Source organism: Punica granatum, chromosome 7 (genome assembly GCF_007655135.1).
Source record: "Punica granatum isolate Tunisia-2019 chromosome 7, ASM765513v2, whole genome shotgun sequence".
In the NCBI taxonomy this organism is placed as follows: domain Eukaryota; kingdom Viridiplantae; phylum Streptophyta; class Magnoliopsida; order Myrtales; family Lythraceae; genus Punica; species Punica granatum.
In genome coordinates this window covers 9,725,054-9,732,946 of record NC_045133.1, presented here as the reverse complement: position 1 = coordinate 9,732,946, position 7,893 = coordinate 9,725,054, and positions in this window count along the sequence as shown.

The window sequence follows — 7,893 nt, the reverse complement described above, 5'->3', positions numbered from 1 at the left end:
CTTCAGCTCAGCAACATATGAGGGTAGCAAGTGGTAGTGCTCATCTAAAGTTCCTAGTATCTTCTTCCTTGCAAGATACCTAGCTCTATAGTAAGTGGACTCACTCATTTTGATCCCAAATTTTCTATTTATCTCACGCATCATATCTGCAATTTTCTAATTTATATCAATGCCAAAATTGTCCATAAGATGGTTTGCTATCCAATCACATGTTGCCTGGTTATTCCTTGAAGACCTACTACATGTGTGTTCATCATGGAAAGTTTTCACAACAAATGCCTCCCCTAACTTATTGTTCCATGCACCATATAGTCTCCAAGGACAGCCATTCTTACATATTACTTCAATTTTTTTCTCTCCAAACTTCAGCCACATTCCATATGGCATAACTCTTCAAAACCTCTTTCATTTGATCAATTGTCTCAAACATCAAGCCAACAGAGAATTCTATATTCCCCATGTCATAATCAGCATTAAAAATCTTTCATTTTTTTTACCCTTCTTGTTACTTGGACCCACATCATCCTTACTCTCATAAGTGTTGGGAGTAACAACTTCATCACTAGAATTAACATAATCACTCTCATAACTAGGGGTGTGCACGGATACCGGCTATACCCGGAATCAGTCGGAACCTACCCGTTAAGATAGAGTATAGGTAGCTCGTATTGAAAATAGGGTAGGGTCCGAGCATTAAAATAAGGAACCGGTGAAAACAAGTTCCGATTCCAGTTCCTATATATAGGGTACCCAAAACCAAAGCTGGAACCGATACCGGTACCCGGACTCGATAATAATTTTTCCTAGTTATATTTAAATATGTTTCTCCCTTTTACTTTACCATCTTCCTCCTCTCACTCTCTCTCTCTCGGTGGAAGTTTCGCAGTCCTTGTCGTTGGCAGCTTTGGTTTGACGACCTCGATGTATCCTCGGTGAGGCCTGATCGTATTACGGATGTTTAGTTTTGTGGATGGATTGATGAGACATATTACTTTTTGTTGTAAATGTATTGTGGATTAATCTAAATCTATGTCGACATTCTGTTTTGCGTGATTATTGATTATAGATGAGACATTCGATTTTTTTAGCGAGACAAAAAGATCTACAGGTTCCAACAGGGTATTTGGAACCAGTGGTATAATACAGTTTTCGGGTATATGACTCAATAAGGTAGGTCCGGTTCCAAAATCTTGAAACATGTTCCTTACAGGGTAGGGTTCGGGTATCGTGAAAAAAAATAGGATATCCTAACGCGAACACCCCTACTCATAACCAGAGCAATTTGCTTATAGTTGTGCTTCCATTTCAACTTTCAACATACTCCATTTCTTTCTCTGACCATCTATGAACTCTTCATCGTCATTCTTTTTTAGATTTTTAATTTTCCTCACTTGCCCACTAAAAATATCGATATGAGATAAACTTATTCACAAAAAAATATTAATGAATGTCTTTTCAATAACATTATATTTATTTAATATTTGTTATTACTCCTTTAAAATCTATTTGATCCTATTGACTTGTACTCTAATATCATGGAATTGAGCCATATATTATGATGTGTACAAAAATAAATTTTATGTGTTAAAGGATAAGTTATATTACTTTTATTTAATTTTTAAAAAATAATATTAATTTGAAAATATTATTGAAATATTTTCGAATTCAATAATATAATTTTTCTAAAATAAATTAATATATTTTGAAATGTTGGCTTTGTTTAAAAAGTCTCTGACATAAATATGATTGTAAATTCAACTTTGTAATACTTATTGCAGTTCTGTTCAATTGTACTTTCATTAAAAAAATCAAGTCATTGACTTTTTATATCTTTAAAGTTATTTTATTAGAAACTAAGTTGATGATTGAACCGATCAATTAAACACTGTCTAAATGATCTCTCTCTAATAATTATGTGTATATTATATAGCACAAAACAAACGTCGTATGCTATAAATATATATATATATATATATATATATATATAGCTATAGCTATAAAATCCACAGTAGCAAATTATTGTTGATTTCAGTTTCTTAATTATTCTGAAAATGTAAATTAAGTTCTTTATGATTAATTTTTGTTTATGCAGGGGCTTGAAACCTAGTATTATGGATATAAGCAGAAGTGCACATATATACAAAGGAAAAAGCAACAGAAAGGTTGCAATAAGGCATAATTTAGTTTGAAAGTATAAGAAATACTTCAGACAAAAGAATTCTCCTTATATCAAATAAAAAATGTCAAGATATAATGTTCATATAATGCCAAACTTCTACTAGGCCTATAAGTGGCTGAATCCATATTCATCTCAAATACTAGAGCTGATAGGAAGTGACAATCATCTTATATATCATGATGTTCTTTCTATTTTTCTGATATGGGATGACAAATCCCAACAGAAGGCCTTTCATAACAACGTGCGCGGTCTGATACTCATCATCGCGTGCCAGAGGGCCTTAAACATTTGGTCTTAACAACTAATCACGAGCCGGACTTCTTTTTTTGTGCTCAAGTAAGGGGGAACAAACTGACCACTAGCATTGCATTGGATTGAACTAAGATGAGTAAGCACCTATCATCAATAACTGATTATGAGCTAGACCTTTCCCCTGCTCAAGAGAGGAGGACGAAATGATCAAGACTTCCATACTCGGACTAAACTAAGACACACGGCACATCTTGGCTGCTCTTAATGCTAGGCGTGGCATGATGGGTGCCCACACAGCATGCATTACCTCTGTGGTACCATGCTAGAGTAGTTTCAATTTAAATGACTGACTTCTTGAAGTTACGAAGAAGACGCTTCTGTGGTCGGGATATAAATTAAAGAGTCAACCGCTTTTCCGACGGAATATATAAAACAGACAGCTAACTGCTTTTTCCAATGATATAAAATGACTTTTGCAGTCTTTTGCGTCCGGTATAAAATGGTTTTTCGTTAATAAGTCAGTGGGATATAAATGAATTTGTGGCCAATTTCCCAGTAGGATATGAAATGGCTTGTTACTACTACGCTGACGAGATATAAAATATATTTGTGGGCGCATTTTGGGATATAAAATGTCTTGTTACCGCATTATTGGCAGCATAAAAGAAAAGGGATGAAGCGACTATGCCAGCAGAATTGAAAATGGTGTTTAACCGCTTGACTGTGCTGCGATAAAAACGAGAAATAATATTTGTGAAGTATTTATCGTATCAAAATTACATTATAATGATCAAGATGTTCAAGATAAGCAAATTTGTGCATTAGACATGCTCATCATCAAGCGGGATATCGGAGATAATATTTTGTAATTAGGAAAAAAAAAAAATTATTCAGTTATGTTAGTTTAGATTTCAATTTAAGATTTTCTATATACCCAAATTTTATCAATAAGGTATATTTGCTAGATTTTCTATCTTCCTATTTATTCTCAGCACTTAAACTATAAATAAGTCACTCATCGTTATTCTTGAGCCCTTTTATACCGTCAATACAATATACTCTTGCGAGTTCGGCACTCGGGTACACTCGCCTTGGAAAGCAAGCCCAGGAGCCCTTTTCTCCACGTATTTTATCTTCTTTGTATTCTCCCTCATTTATCTTTTTCATGTTCATCATAATCATCCCTTTTCTTTCAACTACTTTATGTTATTTTTATCTATATAAAATTCGAATTTTAATTATTTTTTGTAATTTGACCAAGAAATTATTATTTAATATTAGAAATAGTAAAAGATTGATATCAATATATTTCAATACACCTATTTATTTATGTAGCATAAAATACCTATTTATACACATAATTTTTAGTTTCGTTTATCCTTCTCCAACACAAGTTTACATGTTGAAATAATATACTAATATTACACTACAACACAGGTTTATACAAAAAAAAGGAAAAAGCAGAAAAAAATTTACAATATTAATGGTTCGATCAGGGGATCTCTGAGAGTCAAGAAATATTATGGGTTGTCTTTAAGTTATTCCTCTCATTTACTTAATTTGTTTAATAACCCAACTTCAGTTAATTGTTTTGGCATTTCTTCTCTTGAAACAAATTTCGCCTTTGAGTTTTATGAATAGAGTAAATTCGTGATTATGAGAGTTTTACTTCTTAGTAGGCTGACTTAACTCAAATTTAAGTTAGTCCGGACCCATTAGAAGTTCAAAAACCAAGTGGTGCGCACCAGCTCAAAGCAATTAAGTATATGTATATGTACAACATTGATAAAACACTAACGAAAACGTAATGTGTACTATAATATAATATTTTGGTTTCATAATTTAAAAATTAATGAACAAAATTATTTTCATATTTTTAATATAACATGAAAATCAGCAATTATGAGATCTATAAAAATTTAAAATAAAATATAGAATCAAGTGGTAAGTGTTTACTTATGAAAACATACATGCATGAGGCAAATTAAAATTATGAATATTCATAAAAAGAAATCACTTCAGTAAACGACATAATTAAAATTTTACCACAATTGTATATTTCATTTAGTATTAGAGTTTTGAAAATACGATTATATCAAAAAAGAGAATCTTTTAATTACAATTTTTTAATTCTGATAATATTTTAGCATGAATTTGAGCAAAATAAACACCAGCAAAAACTTATGCATTGCACAGGCAAAGGCTAGTTTACATGTACAAGGCATCATCAAGAAATAATGCCAGCAATAATTGATGCGCATGGAACATGAAGAAAAAATGATAGAAGGAAAAGACAAAAATAAGATAAAAAGAGATACGTAAGAATAATTTGTACTGTATATATGATGCTATTAAACAGCATTTCTGTTTTGAAAGGACCCACAAGCACAAATAAGATGATCGGCAATTGAACGTCAGGTCCTGGAAAAGGAATTATATAAAGAGAACATATATTTATTGTAAGGAAGGCGGATGGCCTAGTAGGAATTGAAAATCAGAAATAAAAAAAATGGAGGATGAAATTATGGAGTAAAGAATATTAACTGTACGAATAAATCTTCAGTACTTGTAAACCGCAAAATGCTCATCTTGACTATCTGATTCCTCTTAGCATGACTCCCAAGCATTTTATTTTTGGGTTAAAAGAGAGAACTAGGAAAATAGTATAAGGGAATAGAAAATCTAAGGATCTATTTACTTGTAATAATATTATGCAATAGGAGGCCAAATTCTGTAGATCGCTAATTGCACTAACCATGCTAGTCTCGAGTAGCTCTGGAGACTGATCATAGCTGAACGGATAATTCTTGCTTTTCAAGATCCAACTGTGTCTCAACTTAATACGTACTTTATATATATGTGATCTATGAAGCCGCACTGTGCAAAAAAAGAATACATACATAAATTGACGAGTGAATTTTTTATTCTACCAAGTAAGTCGTTTAAGTGTCCTAACATATGTAATAAGACTGGTCCCAGATCGATACGGCCGACCAACATCTGACTTATTACACATGCATGGACCATGGGACGTACTAGGAAACAATGAAATGACATCGCTACGATCCTAGCTAGAGAAAGACGCTCCAAAGTTTCAATCATAATAAATATAAAAAAGTATCATGACATTGATTTGGTTTGAAATATGCACATTTAATTAATTTTTTATGATACAGTATATATTGGTCATGCTTTCAGCTTCATGCGAGAAAGTGACACAAATTTTTATTAGGGATTTTTTCACTTTCCGTAAAAACTCTTTTCGAAAATAGAAAACTACAAAAATTTGTTTACTTTTTTTTATAGAAATGAAAAAAAAAATCTAAGAATATTTTCTTTTTCACTATTTAAATTTGTTCTTAAATTAGAAAAGTATTTTTCTTTTTAGTTCTCCAATTTTCTGATAGCTAATTATTTTTATTTTTATTTTTTAATTAATGACTTTCTTTTTTATTTACTTTTCCATTTACAAATTGAATTGAAGAATTCCTTTAATGACGATTATCTCTTATATTTTACTCTTATCAAAAGTTTCTATTCTTCCTTTTTTTTCTCAAGTCTCTTTTTTCTAAATTTACTCTATTCTTTATCAGTTCATTATCAAGCTTGTTTAAATAGTTTATTGATTTGTAGTTGCAAATGTGAGTATAAAGATTTATAACTATAAGAGCAAGTTATTATACATGTATGATACTTTATTTCGAAAAATAAATCGACTTAAATTGTTATACACATGATTTAGATTAAAAAGTTATCATGTATAAGTTACTACTTGTTAAAAAAAGAAAAGAATATTTCTCAATTTTTCGAAGAGCAAAAATTTTCTATTTGGACGTCAATAAATATGTTTTTGTAATTTTCTATGGAAAAACAAATTTAGAAAATGAATAGAAAAATAGAGATGAAAATGGAGAATCAGTTTTCTAAAAGTAAACATAAGGAATAAGGGCAGTTTTATCATGAGAATCGAACCCAAAACTTCTAGGTTACTAATAAGAGCGCGGTGCCACTGCACGTCTTTTCCCAGCCTCCCTTGACGTTTGCAAGTTCAATTAATGATATATACAAAATTATCAAATTGTCAAATTGTACTCCTAGAATATGTGGCGTTTGGTAATGGAATGTAGTTTAACTACTACCATTTCAAATATTAATGTATATATTTAAGTAGATTGTAATTATGATAAAGAAAAGTATGTGTCAGAGTTTATTATTAAATATGAGAAAAAGAGAAAAAAAGTAATGATTATATTGTTGAATTGATGAAAGAATTAAGTGGAGTGAGAGAATTTATTATTAAAAAATTAATTGTAATAATGGTTAGAAAAAATGTATGTGAGGATTTATTATTAAATAGGAGAAAAAGGATAAAATAGTAATTATTATATCGTTGAATTTGGAAAAAAATGAAGCGTAATGGAGTTTTTAATGGAGTTATCCATTACCAAACGAGAATGTTCCCTAAGATTCTTTATTTTTTGACTTTGTCGCCAAGAGCTTTTTTAAAGTCATAAAAAAAATTAAAACATTTTAAGATGTCTCGTTTAGTTGAGAAGGAAAGAAAAATGTATATTAATATTGAATTTTATGAATTTCAAGGAGTAGTATTGACTTATCCTTTTTTAGAATAGAATAATATTTCCTTCAAAAGTTTATTAATTTATACTTAAATCAAAGGAGTAGTATTGACTTATCCATTTTTTTTTTCCAATGAGATCTCAAGTATCTTCAATCTATCATCGAGACTTTTTCTTATTCAGTGATTAACTTAATCCTGATCGTGAGATGTGTTACTTGCATGTTATGCCCCCTTGAGCATATTTTCTGGCTCTCTTCGTGGTTCTAGGCGAAGTGCATACGTGAGCACGATATTTGTAAAAAGAATAGTAGACTTGTTAATTGACCTCCAAAATGTTGCATTGCAGCATGGAGAAAGAACTTTTTCATTTTCTTGGAAGGATAATTAGCATAAAGAAATAACTGTTTTGAACTTTTGTCCCTGCGTAAATAGTTCCAATATCATGGATTTCTTTTCTTTTCTTTTTCTCTAATAATATAGATCAATAATAAAATGTGAAAATTTACATAACGTCGAAGAGAGATGGGACCCTATGGGGTTGTCAGTTGTATCAATCTTATGATCACAAACTCTGGATTGGAGCCATGGGGTGACCCACCAGCCAACCATGAATTGTCTTTTGAGGAAAGCATTAGCATGCGCAAGACATCCCACCATCATTACAGGGGGTCAAATTGATTAAGGTGGTGATGAAATGATTTCTTTCCTCTCTTAAATTAAGCATCTCAATAATTTTCTAATAAAAACATCTTCCTTAAACGTATTTACTAGAATTTGTAAAAATTAGGTATTATTGTAGAATAATACTTATAAACTAATACAACATTTTTATTTCTGTAGAATAATACAACATATCTTAGAGTAATTTAATTGCTCATAAAAA